Below are 24,077 nucleotides of genomic sequence, written 5' to 3'. Positions count from 1 at the left end.
TCCACACACACAGTCAACACAGTCCTGCCCCGTGTGTGTGCCCCGACCTCCCGACGTGGACCCAGTCTCTCCATGGCGGGAGCCCCACACACTCCACCACTGCCCCACACTCTCCACCCGCTCCTTGTGCACACCCTGCCCCATTGAAGTGGGCTCGGTTGCCAGGCTGCAGAGAATCCAGTCACCAATCTATGCAGGCCCGCAAGTTGCCTGAGGGCTAGTTGTTGGGTGGGGCCAGTCTCTAGGGTGGGCTGCCTGCCCTGGCTGAGCTGGATTAAATCCGTGCTCTAGTGGGTGGGGCAGACCTGGGCTAGCAGGCCCCAGGGAGAACTCCAATGGTGTCTGTGTCAGCACGCCCACCGCAGGCCACAACAATGGCCGCTGCCAATGTCCCTGTCCCTGGAGAGGTGTTACCTCTCACTGAGATGCACTCAGGTCCTATCAGGTGAGTCTCTTTTCACCAAATCACTATGCACCTTTCTTTCTGGTGATTTTAGCATGCTTTCTGAAACGGGTGAGTTTGCGCGCAGGCCCTTTAGGAGCTGGTTTTAATTTCTTTGTGAACCAGGTTTTCTGGGGGTACTCCCCAATGCTTTAGTAGCAGGAAAAGTCAGATATTATGCTGCTGGTCTCGATTGTGCTGGGTCCACAAAATGCCCACAGTGGGGGCGCTCCCCGTCTCAGGGCCCCGCGCCTCCAGGGAGGGCTGCATACCTGTGGGCTGCTCCCGGGCAGCTATGAAGCTGGCGGCTTGTGAAGGTGGCGTTTTTTCTCTCCAGAAGGGAGCCTCTGCCTCTTCCACCTCAATCAGGATTGTCCCTTGTTGCGGGAGTTCCTCTTATCCAGCTTTCAGTTCTGTCTCAGGGGCAATTTTTCCACCAGTAGTTGTAAATTGGCTGTGTCTGCAGGAGGAGGTGAGTTCAGATTCTGCCTATGCCGCCATCTTGACTTCCCCCTGTCATAAAGTTTTATAAGTTTCAATCTTGGAGATTCAATTCTAGTCATTCAAAGCAAGCCTAAGACACATTTTTCATCACGTGTCTACTTTGTAGCTTCGAATCTTTTTAACTTCCTCAAAATTATTTTTGCTTAAACGAAAATCTGGCTGCCTAGTGCATCCCTAATCACAGTTGAGTGTATAGATTCTCCTCTGTATTACTTGAGTAAATATGACATTTGAAAATAATCTTTACCCAAATGACACCACCACAAGATTATGACTATAAATTGATACTAATCATTAACAATGGAGAAATGCAATAACTATTTTTATTAATGTTGAAGTCACATTTCACAGGTCTTCCTCTCTTTTCAAAGCAGGTCAGGAAAACTATAATCTGGAGATTAAGTTATACCTCATCAGAGAAAGCTATCTGCTGTGTCTGTGTTGTAGTTTGAGGACTTGTTGAGAAAAGGGACCTTTACCTTCTAGATAGGGCAAGGTACAAAGTAGGTGCTGAATAATAAATAAATAGATTGAATGAAGAACAGGTGATCTAGGAACTATATTCTTTGGATTGTCTTTGTGTTTTAATGGGAATGTGACAGTAGACTCATGGTGTTGTCACTAGCCAGTGTATTTTTTTGTCGTTTGTTTGTTTATTGGTCAGTGCTTTAACACATACGGAAGTTAATGGTTATGGCGTAACACACGCGGTCAAATCCAAAGATTGATCATTAGATAAATAATTTGGTTGCAGAATGCAGTACATTCCAGCGTGAATATCACATTTGGACTCTTCAGGGTAACACAGCCTGGTCTGTAGGCCTGTATACAGGCTACATCTGTACAGGCTGTATAGATGCATGAATGCAGTGTAGCGGAAGCAGAACAGGGGAGCTTTCCCAGATGTCTCAGGAAGCCATGCTGCCGATCTCTAAAACCAGCTACATGGTTTTATCCTACAATTACCCAACTCAAAATGAAAATAAAATGCACAAGATATGAAACAATGACCTCCCTTTCTTCCTTGTTTCTGTGCATCTTATTTTCTATTAAGAAGAAAGATAGGCAGTTATATATATAAATTACCTTTTATTCTTCTGTGACAACTTTAGTGTGTTAGATAAGTCACTATCAGTGACAAAATATAAAAACCAGAATCAATGCAATTTGGGGGAGGTGGGAAAGATGACATCTCTTATAACAAGTGATAGGAAATTCAAGATATAAAATGACATCAGAGACTCCATGAACCCAAATAATATTATCAGATCTTCCTCTTTCTCTCTTCTGGCTTCCATTCCTCCTTTCCTTCCTAAATTTCTCAGATCTATTTCCTTCTGGGTGTTTTCTTCATTCTTTACCACAATATATGGGCTTCTCTCTTGTAGTTTGAACAGAGACGAATGGACCCACAGATAGCTGAAGACATTTAACAGTCAAGTATAGCAGTCCCCGAGGAAAGAAATCCTTTCTTTCCCAACATCTAAATAGAAAATTCTACAGAAGGTCTCTACTTGACTGCTGTGCTTCACAGGTTTATTTCTGGGCCAGTCACAGTGGACAGAAGAATGAACAATCTTTAAATGCACAAACAATCCCCTGTCACCAAGGAGTCACACCAGCAATGAGGAAGAACAGTTCCTACAAATCAAAGTGTAGGCTGTTACCAAAAGAAAGTGGAAAGATAAAAGCAAGAATCTACAGCTACATTCCTCTCATCAGTTGCCCACTCTTTTCTCCATTCACAGAATTCCGTGAAGGGTCTTTTCTTATATTAGAAAAAAATACAAAAACAAAGCCAACCCACTCTCTTCTCCAAAGAGAAAAAGCCATATTCCACTGCAGTCTCCAGAAGCATATCTGGGATATCTGAAAGGTAGAATTTCCTCTCCTTGAGAACCAGATGGTCATTCTACAAGCAACTATAAAATGATTAATTTATTCATCCCTGACATCTGCAAAAATTGCTGGTGAAAAAACTCACAGAATATCCTCAATAAAATCCTTTCTGTGCTATTGGATAAGGAAGATGTAAGGCAACAATGGCATTGGAGCCAGTCCTGAGATCTCCCTTTCTGGAGGCCATAGGTTTTGCCTCCTAGTAGGCTCTACCTTATCCACTGTTCTCTGTGTCTACCCCTGAAAGGAATGTTAGAGAAGATTCTTCTGCTGAGGTCTGCCAAGTCTTAGCATCCCACTGCTTATTAGAGTGGATTCTAGAGCCTGGGCATTGACTTAGGAATTGAAGAGTGAAAGACTTCTAGTTGCCTGAATGAGATTTCTCTATGACTTGCTTTGCCAACACAAAGAGAGTAGAAGTGATATGTATCATTTATGAATGACAAGGCCTCACTCAGTTGTTCAGATTTTCTTCTCACTGCATTTTGAGCTCAAGTCTTCATTGCTCTGGGTCCCTGCATTATTGTTATGAGTACAGCTTTCTGCTGATTCATGTTCAACTTGTAGTGTCATCAAGAAATGAACTTTGATTTAATAAGCTCCTGATACTTGGGAGATTGTTTCTTTTTATGGCATAACCCAAGCTATTCTAACTGATACAAGGAGAGCTGCTATCAAAAAAGGGGGTGATAGCATTTAGAGGACAAAATTAAACATGTCCATAAAAAGTAATTGATAAATTGGACTTCACTGAAAATTAAAAACTTCTGCTCTTTGATAGGAATGAGAATGAAAAGACGAACAGACCAGAAGAAGATATTTGTAAATTGTGTATCTGATAAAGGACTTATATCCAAAATATATAGAGAACTCTCAAAATTCAGTTATAAGGAAACACAACCCAACTTAAGAATGGCTAAAGATCTGAACAGATATTTCATCAAAGACGATAAATAGACAGCAAGTAAGCACATAAACAATGCTCAAAAGCTTAGTCATTAGGACAATTCAAATTATAACAAAATGAGAACATTATATCCTTAATAGAATTACGAAAATTGAAAAGACTGACCATGCCAAGCATTGGTGAGGACATAGGGGAAATGGAACTCTCATTACTTGTTGGTGGAAATGCAAAATGATATCACCACTTTAGAAAACACTTTTGTAGTTTCTTAAAATGTTAAGTATACACTTATCATATGATATAGCCATTTCACTCCTAGGTATGTTTAATCAAAATAAATGAAAGCATATTCCATAAAAAGACTTACGTGTGAATGTTCACAGCAGCTCTATAAAAAATGTTCATCAACAGGTGAACAAATGGTAGTACATTCAAACAATGGAATATTACTCAGCAATTAGAAGAAAGAACTATTGATAACTGTAACCACATGAATTAATTTCAAAATAATTATGCTGAACGAAAGAAATCAGACCAAAAAAAATCACATACTGTATGATTCCATTTATATAAAATTCTAGAAAGTACAAATTCATAATAACAGAAAACATAGCAGTGGTTTCCTGGAGACAGGAAGAGTGGGAGCAGGGAGGGACGAGAGAGAGATTACAAAGAGGTATGAGAAACTTCGGGGAAAGATGTATATGTTCATTATTTTGATTGTGGTGCTGATTTCATGGATGTATTAATGTCAAAGCTTAACAAATTGTACACTTTAAAAAAGTTATATTTATAATATGTTAATTATACCTCAATAAAGCTGTTACAAATTTCATACAACTATAAACCTTTTTGAGTGAACTTTCCTGAATGTAAATTATATCTCAAAAAAGTATATTACTTGAACAACGAAAACAATTATATATAAGTAAAAAAAGTGTAATTTAAAATAGTTTAAAAAAAAAGAGGGAACTAGTGTTTAGAGGATGAAAACAAAAGACACCCACCTCACCTAGTAAAGCTGCTACTTCTCCTGGATCTGGCAAGTCACTTCACTCTGAGTCACACTGGCTTTCTGCTGTAAAACTCCCGTCATCAACTATTCCTCAGAAACAAACATGGTCATTAAAAAAAAGGGGGGATTGGGTTAAAACACACACACCCACACACGAACAAACACATTCTTTATCTCATGTCAAAATAGAAGTGCAGGTCTCAAAAGAGACCAGAGACGAGAACAATGAGTTTTGCATCAGGTTTGTATATGCTTGTGTTTGCATAATTCACATAGAAGGGAAGTAGAAAAACTGTTTTTCCTTCCATTTTCAACCATATGCTTTTTAATTCAAAGTCAAGTTTATGGTTCATCACTATTCTAATGACTTCTCTACCTGCCACAGCTGACTGCAGCTGATGGGTGGTTTAAACATTCATGCATCATTTAGCGAATATATGTAAAATAGCTTCGGGGTTTTCTAACGAAAAAAGGAAAAATTGGAATGAAGAAGCATAGATGTATGAGATGTTTCAGAATTCACCACAGCTTTGTCATTCAGGTCACAGTGCCAGCCACAGCTCTTCAATCATTTCCTTGATTTAATGGAAATATGAATTAAACCAATTCTGGGAGTCTAAATTCTTTCCAGGTGTCATCGTGTTAGGGGAATTACCAATTTGAACTACATCAAATTTAAATTAGTCTTATGGTCAAAAAAAGTTATGGATTTATTTCCTTACCCTTAATAAAATACATTATTATTAATTAACAATAATAATTAGATTTAATCAGGCTCCAATATAAGGCTGTTGCAACATGGCAAAAAAGAATGAGACCACTTACCATGTTAACAGTAGACTGTATGGAAGGAAAGAAAGCAGCTGCAGCATGGTTGCAGGAAGAAGGGAGGCTAGGTGAGCTAATAAAATCTCTTTATCCAGGATTGAAAAAGATTTTGATTTTGACCATAAGTTTCAAAAAAATATTTTTCTTCTAATTTTTAAACTGGTGTGTGTATATTAATTTTATTATCCTTAATAGTGTTATTATTATAAAATATATACATTTTTGCATGTGTTAGTTATGTGCCACTATTTTATAAAGCACTTTTTTTTTTTTTTTTGTGAGGAAGATCAGCCCTGAGCTAACATCCATGCTAATCCCCCTCTTTTTGCTGAGGAAGACTGGCTCTGAGCTGACATCTATTGCCAATCCTCCTCCTTTCTTTCCCCAAAGCCCCAGTAGATAGTTGTATGTCATAGTTGCACATCCTTCTAGTTGCTGTATGTGGGACGTGCCCTCAGCATGGCTGGAGAAGCGGTACGTTCGTGCGCGCCTGGGATCTGAACCTGGGCTGCCAGTAGCGGAGTGCGCGCACATAACCGCTAAGCCACGGGGCCGGCCCTGTAAAGCACTTTAAAATGATCAGAGGCTGAATACTCAATAACTCTGAATTACATCTTTATCAGAATTCTTAAAATGATTGTTTCAGAACAATGAAGGAAATAAAAGATTCACAATGAGGCAACAGGAAAGACTCCATGGAGAACATCTCATCTTGGACTTTAACCCCAATTAATCCTCTTCACTCTTTTCCACTGTGTGTAATTATGAAACTCTTTCCTGACTTCCCTTGATTCTACAATATTTTCAGTTCATAGACCTAATTGAACTCTCCTTAACTCTAAAAGGTCAATGGCAGAGGTTTCCCTTACTGTTATTTTCAAAAGCACAGATCAAGGCCAATTGGGAAAGTATTTTCTTTACAAATTACTCCTATAAAGGGAGTAGGAGAGGCTTGAAAACTTACTTCCATTTTATTCTAACTGTATTGTATTATAGTATGTATTAATTTTCCTAGGGGAGTGACTTTAGAATCACATTATCTTCAAATCATCACACACACACAAAAAACCAAACCAAGCCAACAAACAAATAAGTCAAGCTAATTTAAGTGCTTTCATTGTCCAACAGAACTTCTAATCCCACTAAATGTCATATCTAGCTAGGGCTCTATAGACACAACACAGGGAATTCCCTTATCTCTGAAAAATTTGGAATGCACAAATTTAGCTCTTTTTGCATTTCCAATGACATAAGAAAGATTACTACAAAGGAGACCTTTTTCATAGCAAAAGCAAAAAGTAGGCAAAGATTTCTGAATGTCTTCTCATCTTCTTTATGTTTCCTAAAACTACAAAATTTAATATAGTATCTTTAGGCTGCTATTGGATGATGCATATAGGACTGACATAATTTGGAAAAATCTAGTGCTCCAGAACTTTCAATCACTTATCAAAATTTATAGTTCATAGCTGCTGCTGCTGCTGCTGCTTCGCCGCCTTCTGATTTTGATTCCAACATTTTGTTGAGAATACTAAGAGCCAAATAATACTCAACAAATCCACACAGGGTTAATTCTCTTTATTTTCTCAATCTTGTTTGGTACTGAAAAATAAAAAAACCAAACCCATGTATTAATGAATACTTGGCAACATATTTGCACTTTTCATTTTAATAGGAATTTCATCTAAATAAGTCTTAACTGAATGAAATCTTAATGGTTAACTTCTCAAAGGCAGTGTTTTATTTATACTTACATGCAAAACACTAACTCAAATTAAACTGTAAAGGATCTTTAAGCTTACTGAACTTCCTTCCCCCAAAGGAAAAATTCCTGGTTATAGAACAATCCGGTTGGTTCCAATCAGATTGAGACTCTCATTCGACAATTGAACTTCCCAGCACATCTGAAATCACAGCTGAGAGAATACAGGGCCTGTTTAGAACCTGTAAACTTTCTCTACAGAAACACCTAATGACCTCACAAAAGGGATTTGAGTTGCGTACCACTCCCACGGGCATTTCCATCTGGGAAGAAGCCAAGGAGCAGAAGCCTCAGAACTAGAGTTGCATGGTATTCAAGTGTCCAAAGGGAGATGATTGTTGCTTAGGAGCTGGGAAATGTGTTTAGTAAAGGCTCCAGAGTATCAAAGGAGGAGAAAAAAAATTCATGTTTTGGCCTGCTTCTGGGCATTGGTTCTGCTCCACTCTTCTTTTCTCTCTCCTCTTTTGTGCAGAATTGATTCTTGTTATGTGAGCGAGGAAGGAAGAGTGTTATTTAAAGAACAGTTGGTGCCGTGTCTGCTGTCTGAGACCTGTACCTCATGGAGGAGAGAGAATGTAGTCAGAGAGCAGCTGACCTAGAAAGGGAGCAGTGTTTTATGTCATTGACGTTGAAGACAAGTAGACCCAAGGATTGAGGCTAACAAGCCCCCTTACACAGCTGCATGCTCCACATACGTCTGCATTTTGCTTAAATGGCAGGACATTGCACAAAACAATGATCAACGTCCGTTATTTATTTCTTCTGTAAAATACTCTTTGTTTACTTCCATAAACTGCCACCTACTTTGCTCATCCCAGAACTACCAGTCAATTTCAACTGGTAGACTAAAAGCATCCATGGCTTTAGAGAATTTTTCACAGCAGAACCAGAAAATCAAGACACCAGACTCCTCTTGATTTTTAAGCCTAAAGGCAAGACAGGAAAAATTTGGAAGAAAGTACACTGTTCTATCCCCAACTAGATGACATTCTCCGAGGCACAGTGGAAAGAGTGGGAGATGTGACAAGAGAGTGAGAAGTTGGTAGGACCTAGGGATGTCTGTGCCCTGGTCCTGATAAAGAGGCCACTGTAGCATCTCCAGAAGTGTGTGTGCATCTGAGAATACAGAGTACTTTTGCTCAGCTTTTTCTCTGAGACCCTGGGAACAGGAGCCTTGCAGAAGTCCCCGTCTCAATGGGGATGGCTAAACAGGGAGCCAAGGGCAGCCTGATCAAGTCTTTCACACCCTTGAAGTGATATGGGAGAGTAGTGTAATTTTTCTGTGCCCTTGAAAATGGTTTGAAAGTTAGGTGAAGAGATGTATGGACTTTGAAAACGTTTTGAGATGACAAGAGGAAGGTGCTGCAATACAGATCAAGCAGCCAGAGACCAAGTGGGAACACAGACACCACAGTGGGTGTCAACAAAGAGACAGAACCTTGCCCAAGGACCCAATGGGAATGTCAGCCTCGACAGATACCAACATAAAAATGAGGGACTGCCATGAAACAGATATCCCACCCACAGCTGCTGCCACAAGAGCCTCTTAGAACTTATATAATACTTTGGAGATGAGGCGAAACGAGAACAAATCTTGAACTGATTGATTTTAAAATCTAAAAATTACTGGTCTTTACCTTCTAACAATAAAATAGACCATATTCTCTGATTGGCCTTCCTGGTTTAAAAAATATATATATATATGGCATAAATACATTTTTTGTTGAATTGGTGGGCACATAGGAACTGAAGAAATTTCCAAGTACCCCTCCCCCACCGACAGGCACTAATTAAGAAGTTTGTTAATACTTTTTGGTGAAGAGATTGTGAGTCAAGAGAAATTGCTATAAACCATTGCCAGGAGAATAAATTGTTAGAAACACTTTGGAAAACAATTGACATTATCATGTAAAGTTGGACATGTTCATATCCTATGACTTAGTCCTTTCACAAGTATACATCCCTGGGGAGACACTTACAGAAAATTCATGTAAACATTGTTCTTAATAACTCCAAACTGGTAAGAACCCAAATGTTGATCATGAAGCATACATAATTTATTATTTTTCACATAATAGAATAATATTATGGTCTATTCTATTCAGTAACAACAAAGGACTTACAACTCAAATATAATCTCTTTGTTAATTTATTAATTGAAATATAACATTTATCAAAAAGTGCTCAAGATGTAAATATTCGCTCCAATGAATTACAGCAAAAGGAACTCCTATGTAGCCACCCAGATTAAGGAATAGAATAGTGTCGGCACCACAGAACCCCCTTATTCACCCTCCCAAATGCTCCTCCCCAAACATACTGTTCTGATTATCGACACCATAGAATTCTTTTTGTTAAGTTTTATTTTGATGGAGAAGAATAGTACAAAGAAATCCCATACACCATTAACCCAGATATAAATCTAAATTTCTAAAAGTGCAGTTGCTGGCTCAGAGGTAAATCTACATACAAAGTTTTGTCACATAATGCCAAATTACCTTCCTTAAATGTTGCACCAAACTACATTCCCATCAACAATGTGTGCGAGTGCCTGTTATTCCAAGCCGGATGGAACATAGAATATTGATTGACGGTCTTGCATTTTTGACACTCTGATGGTTGAGAAATGGATCTCAGTGTAGTTTAATTTGCATTGAACTATTATGAGTGAACTTGAACATCATTTCATATGTTTAAGGCCTTTTTAATATCATTTTCCGTGAATTTTTCCCCCATTTCTGTATCAGGTTTCTGGCCTTTTCTCCCTTCAATTTTTAAGCATTCTTTTATATTAGTTCTAATATTCCTTAATCTATTTTGGACGTCGCTCTTATTTACTCCCAATGTGTCATTTGTTTTTTAACTTTGCTTGCAGTAGTGTTTTAGCCATGCAACAGTCTTTCTTAAAAAAAGTAGTAAAATTTAACAAACTTGTATTAATATAGATTTTGAATCCTAGTTAGCCTCTTTTACACTCATCTTCTCCCTCCTGTTTCTTATAAGGTTTCATTTTTCTCCGTTTATGCCACCACTCAATCTGCAGTTTATTTTTCTCTATGGGTTTTAGTATCAACTTGTCTAACTGTATTTAAAAAATGCTGACATACATGTTTAAGGTGATAATTTTTAAAATTTACTTATTGCTTTAAAAATATCCAGTTAGTGGTTACCTGGATGGAGAGAGGGAAGAAGGTAATTGTGACAGCACAAGGGATCCTTATGATAGAACTATTCTGTATCTTAACTGGGGTGGTGGACACACAAGTCTACACATGTGACAAAATTATTTTAGTTTTGTTACTTTATTACTTTCCAGAACATGTAACATTTATATATTATTCTTCCACTCTTACTACAACTTCTGTTTTGGTTCCTACAATTAAGTATATTAAGCATATCACTTATTTTGCTGAAGTTTTCCTAGTCATCTCTTTGTTGGAAGAAGCTCATTCCCTAGTAGGTATCTCAATAAGACTCATGGATAAAATATCCCCTCAGTCTATGCATGTTCAAGATTGTTTTTCTATAGCCTTGACACTTGAAACATATCTTGGCTGGATGCAGAGTCCTTGATTTCTTTTGTTTAGTTTTTGGAAATTGCTTCATTGTACATCTGGCTTCTTTCACTCAACCTTGTGTTTCTGAGTTTCATCTATATTGCCACAGGTAGTAATTCACTTCATTGAAAAGTATTATTACATGCTGTGAATGTATCATGTACTCTTTTATTGGTGGACAATTGGCTTGTTTCCAGTTTTGAACTATTATGAATAGTGCTGCCTTGTACAATTTTATACATGTATCTTGGTGCCCTTGTTTATACATTTTTTTGGTGTACCTAGGAGTGCAACTACTTTGTCATAAAGTACGTATATATTCAATTTTAGGAAATACTGAAAAACTCTTTTCCACAGTGTTTAGACTCATTTATGGGGAACAACAGCAGTGCATAAGAGTTCCCTTTGCTCACATCCTCACCAACACTTGCTTTTAATTCTCAGCTTTCTTGTGGGTAGCTAGTGGTATCTCATGCAGTTTTAATATACATTTTCCTGATTACTAATGAGAACAAACACTTTTCATATGTTTATTGGTCATTCTGATTTCTCTTTGTGATGAATCTGGTAAAATCTCTTGCCCATTTTTCTATTAGGTTCTTTTTGGTTTTTTAAAATTGACGTGTGACAAAAAGTTTTTACATGTTCTAGAAACCAGCTTTTTGGGAGTAATATATATTCTAAATAACAGCTCTTATTCTGTGGCTTTTCCGCCTCTTACTGGTGGGTATGATGAACAGCAATTCATAATTTCAATGTAGTCATTTTATTATTTTCTTACATTAGGGCTTCTTTTAAGAATATCTTTTTCTACTAAAATAATCAAGGTGTCTTCCTACATTATACTCTAGAAACTTTATTGTTTTGCCTTTAACAGTTAGATCTATAATCTACTTGGAACTGACTGAGCGGTCAAAATTTATTTCCCTTTCACGGATATTTGAATATTCCAGAATGATTTGTTGAAAAACTACCCATTCTTCAATGCTCTGTGTGCCACCATTGACATAATTCAAGTGACCATATATGTATGTGTCTCTTTGTATAATCTCTATTTTTCCATTTTTTATCCTTGTACCACTACCATACCAGAGAAGAGAGAAAAAGCCTATTATCTACAAAATGCCAGGGGATAAGTAGTACTTAAACAAATTCCTATTTGTTGAAACATATTCAATCTTGTTTATTTAATACATGTATAAAGAAAGAATAAAGTCCTAAGTAATTTTTCACAATGAAACTCTGGTATGTTCATTCTTTCAAAAAATATTTTCAAGCCAAACCTCCAATCCTAGAGCAAACTCAAGTTGATCAAGAGGTGTTATCTTTTGTTTATATGTATGGATTTGATTTGCTAATATTTTGCTACGGATTTTTTTATCCATGCTTTTGGTAAAATTTTCTTGTCATTATCATTTCTCTAATGTCATTGTCAGATTTTGGTGTCACAGTAAGTTGGCCTCATTAGATAACTGGGAAGTGTTGCTTTTTAATTTATTCTCTGGAAGATTGATGTCATATCCTTTTAAGTTTTTGGGATGATTTACTAGTGAAGTTGTTTTGACTGGAATTTTCATTTTTGGAGTGTGGATGAATCTTAGAAACAGAGTACATAGTAAAAAATAGTAAGTGGTAGAAGACTGCATAAAATATGATATCATTTGTATAAAGTTCAAGAACAAGCATGGGGAAGAAATACATAGTTTGGGGATATCTAATATGTTATCAAGCCATAGCTACATCTTAAAAGAGAATATTTTAAAATTCAAGATTGTGGTTACCTTGGAGGTGGTGCTAAGGGACAGAGAAGGAGTACCCAGGAAGATGCAATATTCTAGGTATTAAATAATTTAAGGCTTCTTTTAATTATTAGCTTTATAATTTACATATATATTATATGTATTCTTTGGTATATGTCAAATATTACGTAATAAATATTTAAGAGTAAGTAAATATTAATAGAGAATATTTGCCTGATCTTAAATGTTTGAGAATTCTTTTTTTAAATGAAACTAAAATTATTGATTTTTTTCAGTTATTGACTAGGTTAAGGATTTCAGCCATCAAGTGGAATCAAACCTTGAGGTGGACATTCTGTTCTGACAGGAAAATAAAACATGTTACATTTTCACACCCTTAAAATTTTTTTGTCTGGGATTTTCATATTTGCTATAATTGCTTAATAGATGTTTAGTAAATACTGATTTAATGAACAAAGTAGTTGATTAAATCTTTACATGCCAGCATATTAGGTGAAATCACAGATTTAAATAATGATTAAATAACCCCTGAACTGCAGGAGGGGAGATTTTAATTAACAAAATAAAAGGTGAAAACTTCTGCTGGAGGGACAGAAATTAATCTTATACAAGTGTGTGAAACTTTAAAATGTCCTTGTAACAAAAAAGTAAGGTGTTTGAAATATCTAGGGAGAGAAGCTCATCTGACAGTGAGAAAATTAGAATAATTCTAGGCATAGAATGTTGCCTAGTGACTTATTAAGCATTTTCCTCTTGATTTAAAAGATCAGCCAAATGCTAAAGTGCCTAATGGAAGTTGGCCCAGCTTTCTAAAATTGCTAACGATTGCTAGCCGCCGTAAAAATAAGAATACAGATGTAACAACATTAAAATAAATGCTGAAAAATCATTTCTTCACTTACAAAATTGAGATAAATGGCAAACATTTTCAGACATATTATTCACAAAAGTATCTCCGAAGTTAAATGATAAATTGTCTTTTGACCTGCTGGGAAGGCAAAGCAATGATATAAATCAGCAAAATACGCAAGACTGTGGGTAACCCACCAGGAGAGAAACTGTTGGAATAAGCAACTGCATGTGGCAGCCAGAAGAAGACGGTATATATAAAGTGCTATATTCACAGCTCTGAGTCTTAGAAGAAATCACAAAACTCTAACTAAAATAAACAACTTTCAGGGTTTCATCCCTTCACTTCAGGAGTCAAAAAAAAATTTAAATTATAGAACAAGAGCTTATACTAAATCTAAGCTGATTGTGGTGGTCCTGTCTACTACCAACTCTTCTACTTACTAGAGTGAACGTCTTCGAGAAAATCTAATTCCTTCTTCAATCACAATTTATAAGTATCTGTAGAATAGCAGACCAGTTTTGCTCTGACTTCTTCAGAGAGTTGTAGTAGAGATCAAATGGACACATGAAATTTAGAGATATAAAAATCAAACAGAATATATAAATATAAACATATACATATTTTATATATACATATATATATATACACATATGAAACCATATGAAAGGACCATATGTGACATATTAATAAGAATTATTCATCAAAATTTCTGGTAAGCTATTATTGAGTCATGTCTGCCAATTATCCAATGTCTCTTTTCAAAATACCAAGTTGCAATATTTCCACATTATGGTTTTTGACTTAATATCTTGTTCAGCTTAAGAGATCAAATTAGATTTGTTTTATAGAAGCCAGGTTTTTATATTCAAGGTCTGAGTTCTGAGTATTATGTATATTGAAAATTGAGAGCTCTTGCTGTTTGAAAGAGTCATCATGGTAATGTGACATTGATGTAATACTGTGCATCTGGACTTAACTCTATTGCCTAACTTAAGGCACCCTTTTTCTGGGAAAAATGAAGATGCTTATTTTATTTGGTTAGAGATATGTGGCAAGGTTTTAAAGTCAAATAGGTTAAGTTTAAATTCTGTTTCTGCCACATATAACTGGATAGATTACTTAATCTAATATCTTCAGTCTCAACTTTCTGTCCATAAAAAGGAGAATCCACACACAACCACAACCACTTCTCTGAAATTCTAATGTTAAATATTCTGAAGAACAGAAGCATTTTACTTAGTTATTGGAAAATGAACTTACATGAACCAATTCATCAACAAAATCTGACTTCAACTGTTGTAAGAATATTTATAATCTTTACCTGTGCCACTTACTGTTAAAATGCAGACATTTAGCTGTAGAAATAGTAATATGCTTTATTAGGTGGTTCTGCTCCAGATCCCAATGGAGATGTTACATGATTTTTGGCATAGGTTCTTGTATTACTTTTCTAAAATTCCCCAAACTCTCAGTCCAAGACATATCTGGCCCTGAGTTTTAGATGCTGTGGACCTATAGTGCTTTCCTTGTCAATGATCTTATGAGAATAACAGTGATAAGTTAATTACTTATGAGAATTACTGCTTCAGTTAAGTACCTCGTGAGCTGTCAGCATACCCTGCGATAGGCCATCACTGACTTTTTCCTTGGTTCTTGGTTTGAGCTTTAGTAACCTGCTCTAATTAGGGCCTTGGATTCTAGAATAATTGTTCCCACCAAACCTTTTCCACTGTTTCTTGGTCTGGAATCTTCCCTGAAATGGCTAAACTAAAGAGGATCCTACCTGTTTGGAGATGATTCTCCACTGGTCTCTCACATTTCTTTTTTTTTTTTTTTTTTGAGGAATATCAGCCCTCAGCTAACATCCATGCCAATCCTCCTCTTTTTGCTGAGGAAGACTGGCCCTGACTAACATCTATTGCCAATCCTCTTCCTTTTTTTACCCTTTTTCTCCACAAAGCCCCAGTGGATAGTTGTATGTCATAGTTGCACATCCTTCTAGTTGCTGTATGTGGGATGCCGCCTCAGCATGGCCAGACAAGTGGTGCGTCGATGTGCACCTGGGATCCGAACCCAGGCCACCAGTAGTGGAACGCACGCACTTAACCACTAAGCCACGGGGCTGGCCCCTCTCTCACATTTCTGTAGGTGCAGAAGCTTTGTAGCAGAGGCAATGGTAGCCTTTGTTCTGGACTATCTTTTCAAGGATATTTGTATAGCTAACAGACTTGCAAGACAGAGATAGCATCTTCCTCAGAAGCAAGGGCAGATTTGTGTATTCTCCAGTATGATAAAGATAATATCTCCCTGTGAAATAAAGGTAGGGCAAGTTTACTTACAGCCCATTATAAAAGACTTGGATTCCCAAGCTGTGACATGAACCCACTGTGTCCAGCATCTACCTGGGCTACTCTGCATCACCCTCGTGAGACTTGGGAACAAAGTGAACAGATGCAAACACGAAGCTCACGCTGCCTGCTTTGCTGTGAGTAATAAAGTCCTTTGTCTCTGACTTACGAGTCTTGTATTTTTTGCCAACATCTATGAAACTATGGCAGGCTAACATATTAGTTTGCAAATAGGGTGAAAATCACAGATCCTTTACAGTATTTGACATTATCCCACACTGCTATCCTCCTGGTAGTAACAATCTCTGCTTGCTAGATGCACTGTCTCCCACTCCTTGCCTACATCTTGCAATGAATAGTCTTAGAGTCAAGCTATCTTAGATAAGACCCACTATGTCTCAAGGAATTTATGATTTGAACAAAGCCCATCCCTGAGGCATCCCTCCTGCTCGTCTGTTTAGTTACTTAGCTTTCATCTTTCCATTTTCAGCCACAATCAGATTGATCACTTTCTCTCTACTGGGTGGCCATTTAAATTAAAATGATGTTACATTATGCATATCCCCACTTAACTTACCTAATGGCCAGAGCAGTGTGTTTCATGCCAGGATGTCTTCAAATGTATGTGAAATGTGAACTCTGTTCTACACTGTAAGGGAGAGAGTAGTCCTATTTCTAGTTAGCTGCATTATCTATTAGGGTTGGCAGAGTGAATGCTAAAATTAGATGTTTAATAAATTAATGAAGGAATGAATGAATTAATATTTAAATCTTTAATCATTAATGATTATTTTTTTATTGCGGTAAAAAAGATAAATGAAATCTACCCTTTTAACAAATTTTTAAGTGTACAGTACAGTATTGTTAACAATATACACTTTATTGTACATCAGATCTCTAGAACTTTTTCATCTTGCATGACTAAAATTCTATACCCATTGAACAGCAGCTCCCCATTTTCCCCTACTCTCATCCCCTGGCAACCACCATCATTCTTTCTGTCTTTATGAATCTGACTACTCTGGGTACTTCATATAAGTGGAATCATACAATATTTGTCCTTTTGTGTCGATTTTTTCACTTATCATAATGTCCTTAAGGTTCATCTATGTTATAGCATCTGACAGGATTCCTTTCTTTTTTAAGGCTGAATAATATTCTACTGTATGTATATACCACATTTTATTTATCCATTTCTCCATCAACAGACATTTAGTTTGCTTCTATCTCTTGGCTACTGTGAATAATGCTGCAATAAACATAGGAGTGCAAATATCTCTTCAAGATCTTGTTTTCAAGTCTTTTGGATAAATACCCAGAAGTGGGATTGCTGGATCATGTGGTGATTCTAACAATTAATTTCAAGTAAACAATAAATTATTTTAAATGTAATTAATTAATTATCAAGTGAATGTTTTTATTTCTAGATTTCTTATCAAAATCCTGGAACCTGTGAATGCCCATGAATTCTTGCTACGCCTCAGTGAAGGATGGCTAGGTCTTCTTTTCCCGAGAGGTCCATTCCATCCCTGCAGAGCCAACTTCATACCAGCCGTGCAGCTCCAGGGAGGAGGTATTTCTTTACTCTTTCTTCTCTGCATCACATTCTTCCGGGTGCAAAGTACGCAGCTAGCTTGAGATGCCTCTACCTCCTGAGACTCTTTTCACCCGGCCCTTCCCCTGAACTATTTCTTCCCTGCTAAATAATCCTCCCATATTGTGAAATAGAAAATCATATCTAAAGCCCCTTACTTCCTCCTGAAATTAGACTACAAATTTGCAACGAGCCAGTAGAGCAGGTGATGGCCTGTGGCGGAATCCTAACATCCGCTACAATTGGATTGAATTGAGGGATCAATTTCATCGGTGCACATAATTACTGGATCCCAAATCAATTTATGATCCTTGGTCCTTCCCTCCGTAAATATCTATATTTGTTGTTTATTTTCTACGCCTATGGGTCTTTGGAAAAGTTATTTCTTAAACTTTGCCAGCATTTATATAATAGATAGTTCGCTGATAGTTAGAATTAGGATTGATTAAATCCTACTTCCTCTAGTGAATACAATATTAAATCTGCCCCTCCCTCACCCTGCTGGATGACAACATTCCTAAATCTTTCTTTTATTTATCATCTTATTTTTGCACCTCATTTCTAGGAGCTTACAGTGGCACTTAAAATTTTTCCGTTTGGTTTTGAATACTCTGTTTTGACAATCCTATTTTAAAATCCAGCAGATTTTGTCAATGAGAGCACTTGCACTGTGCTGTGCAAGAGAATTTTTTTAAAGTACCTGAGTAAGCCCAAAGTATCTCACAAAAGTTAACTCACTGGCAGTATCTCTTAGGCAATTAAGGGAATCAGGATATATGTGTTTCTGGATGTCAGTATGACGGGTTCACTGGCTCTATCGGTAGGGTAGATAAGGTCACTGTTAATTATACACTCTATTCATGGCTCATTTTTATCGGGCTTCATAAGCGTATCTGGTAACTATTATGCCCCTATCAGTCATCCTTGTTCTCTTTACTCTTCCTGGAGTTATCAGAGCTGCCACAAATATTAATGTGCCTAAAGTATAACTGGCAATGAGTGCCATGATGCATTTGATGTTTGAGAAATAATGAAATGTCACTTCCATTATAGAACAATGTGGCATTTAATGGAGCTATGCAGAGTTATTTGCATTACTATTCCACTGTAATGATGCTACTTGCAGTTACATCTGACAAAAATATCACTGAATGTTAATTCAGATGAACTTTAAAGGCAGCCGCATGGAGACTGACCTGAAATGAAAGTTTCTGGTCTTTGCCTTGAAAACAGCCTGCCCTTAAGGGTATCATTAGAGGTTTGTCCTAACCTCTCGGGCTTCAAAGTTGGAAAGGTGCATGAGAAGAGGAGACAGAGAAAGAGCATGGGGCACACGCATGCACATACCTACAGAGCTGATGGTTTGCTTCAAACTGGAGATATGTCAGTACAAGCCTTATTAGTCACTACAAGTCTAAGCAACCACAGTACTGATTGAGATGTTAATTAGACTAATGTATAGAAAGTATTCATAGGAGCATAAACTTTGCTTGCAAAAATTTTTATTTTCAACTAAAAGCTCAAAAATCTGTTCACGCACATGTGCCAGAAGGTACCTTTAAATATAAAAGGAGCAAAGCTTCCCTATATCTTTACAGGTTCACAACGATTGGCTAGAAATATTTTCTTTATTGCCCAGCTCCGCCTAATTTAGAAATATTCATTCAAACTAGAATGTATTCAGAATACAGGTGCTTTTCAGTCCCAGTAGCATGTAGTCCATACTGAGGAGTAGCGAAAAAACAAAAATAAGTGCCTACTTCTGCTGTTATTCTACAATTATTTTGCAATTATTCTACAATTCTGATTTTTAAACATTTTTATGAGAGTTAATTTAACTAAAAAGTAGCTGAAACCTACTCCAATTATCCTCCTGCAGGCAATTTTGACCATGTTCATTGTTCTTTTAAATTACTATAATTGGATTCATAATGTTAATACTATAATCATATGATAAATATCTCATTAAATTTCTATTTCAAAGTTCTTGACCCAAAAAAAGATATTTGATAACATAACCAAAAAGACAATCTGTAAGAGAGCACTTTCAAATATTCAACAGTTTACGTTCAAATATCAAATAATTCATGAAAAAATTAAGATCCCGGTGGTCAAACAGGTCTGTGTGATCCTCGGGCCCCTCAGTTTCTGTGCATCTTTAACGCTGGTGACCTTTACTTCTAGTCCACCTCAGCCTCTGCTCTATGACCACATCCTAGAGCTTGTCAACGTGAGAAACTGTGCCACAATTAACACGTCACTCTGACTACAGTCTCCAACCTCTCCAAATTACTTGTTCATGTCCTTGTGTTATAGATGATATTTCACCACTTTGTGATATTTAATCAATTGATCTTCCTATGCGTCAATCACCATTTTGACTGTATTTCCCTTTTGCTCAGGTTAGACTCCACGGTCTATCATTAAAACCAGTCCCTTGAAAACAACCTCTACTCCCTTGCTTATCTCTACCTCTGCCGTAGACACCAGACTGTAGTCTAATCTTGAGGCAACTCAAATTACCTCTCTTCTCTAGTCTACATCTGAACAGCTAAATGTTGCTGGGAAAAAAATTGTACAACCAAGCAGGCTGGTTACACAATAAATTCATTATCACAATCTGTAAATGCCTACCACGTTGCAGAAATAGGCTTGATATTTTAAAAACCAAGACAGTTATTTTCTGAATGCTCCTTTCTTCTAAAACCTTCTTTCTTTTATCCCTCTTCCTTTCAACTGACTTTGCCTCACACTTTAATGATAGATTTTCTTTTCAAAAGGCAGATTAAATGCACTTATTTATCTTTTCTTCTTCTTGAAACCATTATAAAGTAATTACAAATACATTTAAAAAGTAATAACACAGTGTGAAAAGAGCGTCAGAGATGATTGCAATTTTGGAAGATAGACAGTAGATAAATGAGTAATAAACGACTTACTGAAGAAAGTTCTCTGCTGCAGAAAACATTTGGAGGAAGATGACAAAAAAAAGCAAGGAAATTTTCAGCCCAAGAGAGGCTCTTAAATTGGAGGCAGTGAGTACCTGCAACTTGGGAAACTAGAGCGGGTAGAAAGCAGGAGAATTGGTTGAATTTCAATAAAGAAGCATTCGGACACACAGATGCCACAAAATACCTTACGAAGAGAGATGGCCATCCATCTTCTACCCCAGTAGGAAACAGGAGGCTTAAATTATCATGATTATAAACTTGAGTATACTATACCAAAAGTATATAGACAAAAATTAATGTATCATGGTAAAAAGAAGAGTATCACATGAAAATCCAAAAATTGTATAGTGAGATTGCCAGCTCCATTCCTCTGCTCTACCTCCAGAACATTTGCCACTAAGCTTTAACTTCCAATCTCTGAAAATAAAATGGTCTTAGGGAAAAGAACTTTCAGAAGTAGTCTTTGGAAGTAGACTAATGAATTTGATCTCCATTATACAGAAAAACTACCAATCAACTAGCCAATCCACAAACCTAAAACTCCCAATTAGCTTTTCATTGCCACCTCTTCAAATTTGTGTTGAGAGCTACATATCACCAGACGTTGAGCAAGGTCTCCAACACAAAAGTCAGAGATAAAAATACCATCAGTAAAAACAAAAAGAACAAACAAAGAAAAAAATAAATGGAAAAAATTAAGAAAATTCATGAATGATAGAAGTCAAAAATATATAATTAATATCATAATAGAAGTAAAAGATATATTGCATCTGTAACACAAAATAAGATGCTCTTTTAAAAGAGCTGAGGGAAAATGAGATATTATAAACAAAATATAAGTATTTTAGAAGTATTAGAAGATAAAATTGAGGAAATATCTTTGAAAGTAGAATAAAAGATAAAAATAGAGAGAAAGGAGATATAAATTTGAGGAATAATAAAGTCAAATATATTATTGTAAATGCAGTTCCATAAAAAGAGAAGCGAACAAAATTAAAAGAAGGAAATTAACAAAAATAATTCAAGGATACTTCACATAACTGAAGAGCATCATATTCTAGGTTCATAGAGCCCACAGAGGGCCATGCCTAATGGATAAAAAAAGTATTTATGAAAAAAGCACATCATAATTACATTTAAAAATCCTGTAGACACACAAAACATTCTAAAAGTTTATATGTGGAGAAAGGAATAACAATTTATAAAGAAGTATCATAAATCAGAATGAACTCAGGATTCTCAACAGAAAATCTAAATAATAGGTGACAACAGAGGAAAAATAATTTCCAGCATAGAATTTGAAATCCAGGCAATGAAAAAATTAGTCAAGAAAGGTGACTTCTTATGAGTATTATAGAACTACTTTATAATAATAATTTAACTTTAATAAAAGAAAATGAAAAGAAATAAAATGCATGAACCAAAACTCAGTTCCTCAGAAATCTTCAGAAAGTTTTAATTTGCCTCTTTTTTTTTTTTCCTTTCTCCTGGTTACAGCTGATGACATGTTCCTTCTTCTATCAGAGGATGAACTATCAAGATACAGAAAGACTCCATTGCTTCTGTTATTTTCCTTCTGCAACACCAGTCCCTTCATCTTTTTTTTTTTTTTTTGTAAGGAAGATCAGCCCTGAGCTAACATCCATGCCAATCTTCATCATTTTGCTGAGGAAGACTGGCCTTGAGCTAACATCCATGCTGATCTTCCTCCACTTCATGTGGGACGTCGCCATAGCGTGGCCTGACAAGTGGTGCGTAGGTGCCTCCGACAGCTGATTGCACGCACTTAACTGCTACATCACAGGGCTGGCCCCAAGTCCCTTCATCTTTATTACATCATTTCAATAAGCACAGAAACATTATGACAAAAGCTGTTCCAAAGTTACTAAGTAAACCATTTTAAATCCTCTTGAATTCCTTATTCTCCAGTTTCATTCTCATTTGTCTGCTTGATATACAACAAACTTTTGAAGGAAATGCTTGTCCACTCTACCTCCATTTTCCCTCAATTCCTTTTTAATCTATAAAACAGTCCAGTGTGGCTTCGTCTTCTACCAGTTCACCAAAATTGGTGCACACAAGTTTAACAACAACCCTCTATTGTGAAATAGAAGGCATAATTTTCTGTCCTCATCTTGCTTCACAGAGCTGCATTTGAAATAGTAAAATACTTGCTCATTCAGGGAACACTCAACTTACTCGGACATTGTGCCATCAAAAGTTCTTTTTCCTTGTACTTTTTGGACAGATGTTCCACTCCCAGTCTCTAATATTTGCCATGTCCAGACCTTGAACTTGAGTCATAGTATCTATCTACACTTTTACTAGATGAAGCCGCATGTTTTTAAATACACTTAGAACTTCTTCTTGTACTTAAGATGATTTAAAATTACTCTTCCAACATTAATACCCAGAAAACTGGAAAACTATTTAAAAAAATTATTTTCAGACCTTAAACAACAGGGGACTCTGAATTAAAGGGAATAAAATCAAATGAGCCCTACCATCTTTTAGAGACTCTGAAATTGCCTGAAGGTAACCTCCAGACTGTAAACCAGGGAGGAAACCCAAAACAGAATATGGAAATCTCACTGTGTTGAAGAGACAAAGATTTAAGCTTGGGGGTAACAAGTCAACTTAAATTGATGAGGCAGAGTAACTGAGAATAGGGGACTACACAGACAAATAGTTACAGAAATATTCAAAGGGATTCCCTAGATTATTTAGCTGAATAATCTATGTATGTATAGATAAAAACCTCATGAGGTTTGACAAAAACAACTTCTAATGAAAGAATAATTATCATGGAGCTATCAGACCAGTAATTTCCAGAGCACACAGAGGGGAAGGAAGTACTCAAGTTCCTTACAGTCAGAGTGCAGAGTCATTATTGAAAAGAGGAGATAGGACTTAAAAGTCGACCCCAGAGAAGTCATTTCTTAGAAGTAAAGAAAACAGGCTTAGACTAAATGTTACTCTTGAACTTCCCTAAAAACAAGACTTGAATAATGATTCATAAGTAACTTGATTGCCTTGTAGAAAAGCTACAAAACTCTTTAAAGGAAAACAATATTCATCACTTGGTAAAATAAAATCCACAATATCCAGGTTCCAATAAAAATTGCTATGTACACAAAGAAAGGTAAAATGTAGCTAATAACCAGGGGAAATAACAATCTATAGAAATAAAAATAACCGAGATGATAAAATCAGCAGGTAAGGTCCTTAAAATGACTATTATAAATATGGTCTATAAGCTCAAGCATGTAAAGGAAAACATAAGCATAATGATGAGAAAAATGGAAGATATAAAAAATATAACCAAATGAAATTGCTTGAGATAAAAATAAAATATCTGAAATAAAAGAGGGCTTAACAGCTGATTAGTTACTGTAGAAAAAATGACCAGAGAACTTGAAGACATTGCAATAGAATCCCTTACAGAGGGAAAAAAGAGAAAAAAGGGAGCAATAATGACTTGTGAGAAAATATCTATGATCTAACATACGTGTAATTGGAGTCCCCACAAAAAGCAGGAGTGGGCGGGGGGGGGAGGGATAAAGATTTTAAATAAAACAAACCACTGAAATATTTCCAAATATGATGAAACTATAAGCTCACAGACACACACACACACACACACACATACACTTGTAC

The 24,077-nt window shown here is 36.4% G+C and overlaps 1 long non-coding RNA gene across 1 annotated transcript; it reads left to right on the top strand.

The window, feature by feature from the left end:
* Positions 1-344: 344 nt before the first annotated feature.
* LOC147914764 (uncharacterized) lies at positions 345-22,334 on the top strand. Its single transcript, XR_015554969.1, has 3 exons — positions 345-445; positions 17,303-17,448; positions 21,918-22,334. It is a non-coding gene; the product is annotated as an uncharacterized LOC147914764 (long non-coding RNA).
* Positions 22,335-24,077: the final 1,743 nt, after the last annotated feature.

The sequence above is a fragment of the Ceratotherium simum genome, chromosome 17 (genome assembly GCF_057802395.1).
Source record: "Ceratotherium simum simum isolate JZ-2026a chromosome 17, ASM5780239v1, whole genome shotgun sequence".
Classification (NCBI taxonomy): domain Eukaryota; kingdom Metazoa; phylum Chordata; class Mammalia; order Perissodactyla; family Rhinocerotidae; genus Ceratotherium; species Ceratotherium simum.
The sequence above is the reverse complement of the archived record's forward strand: the minus strand, read 5'-3'. Positions and strand labels throughout refer to the sequence as shown.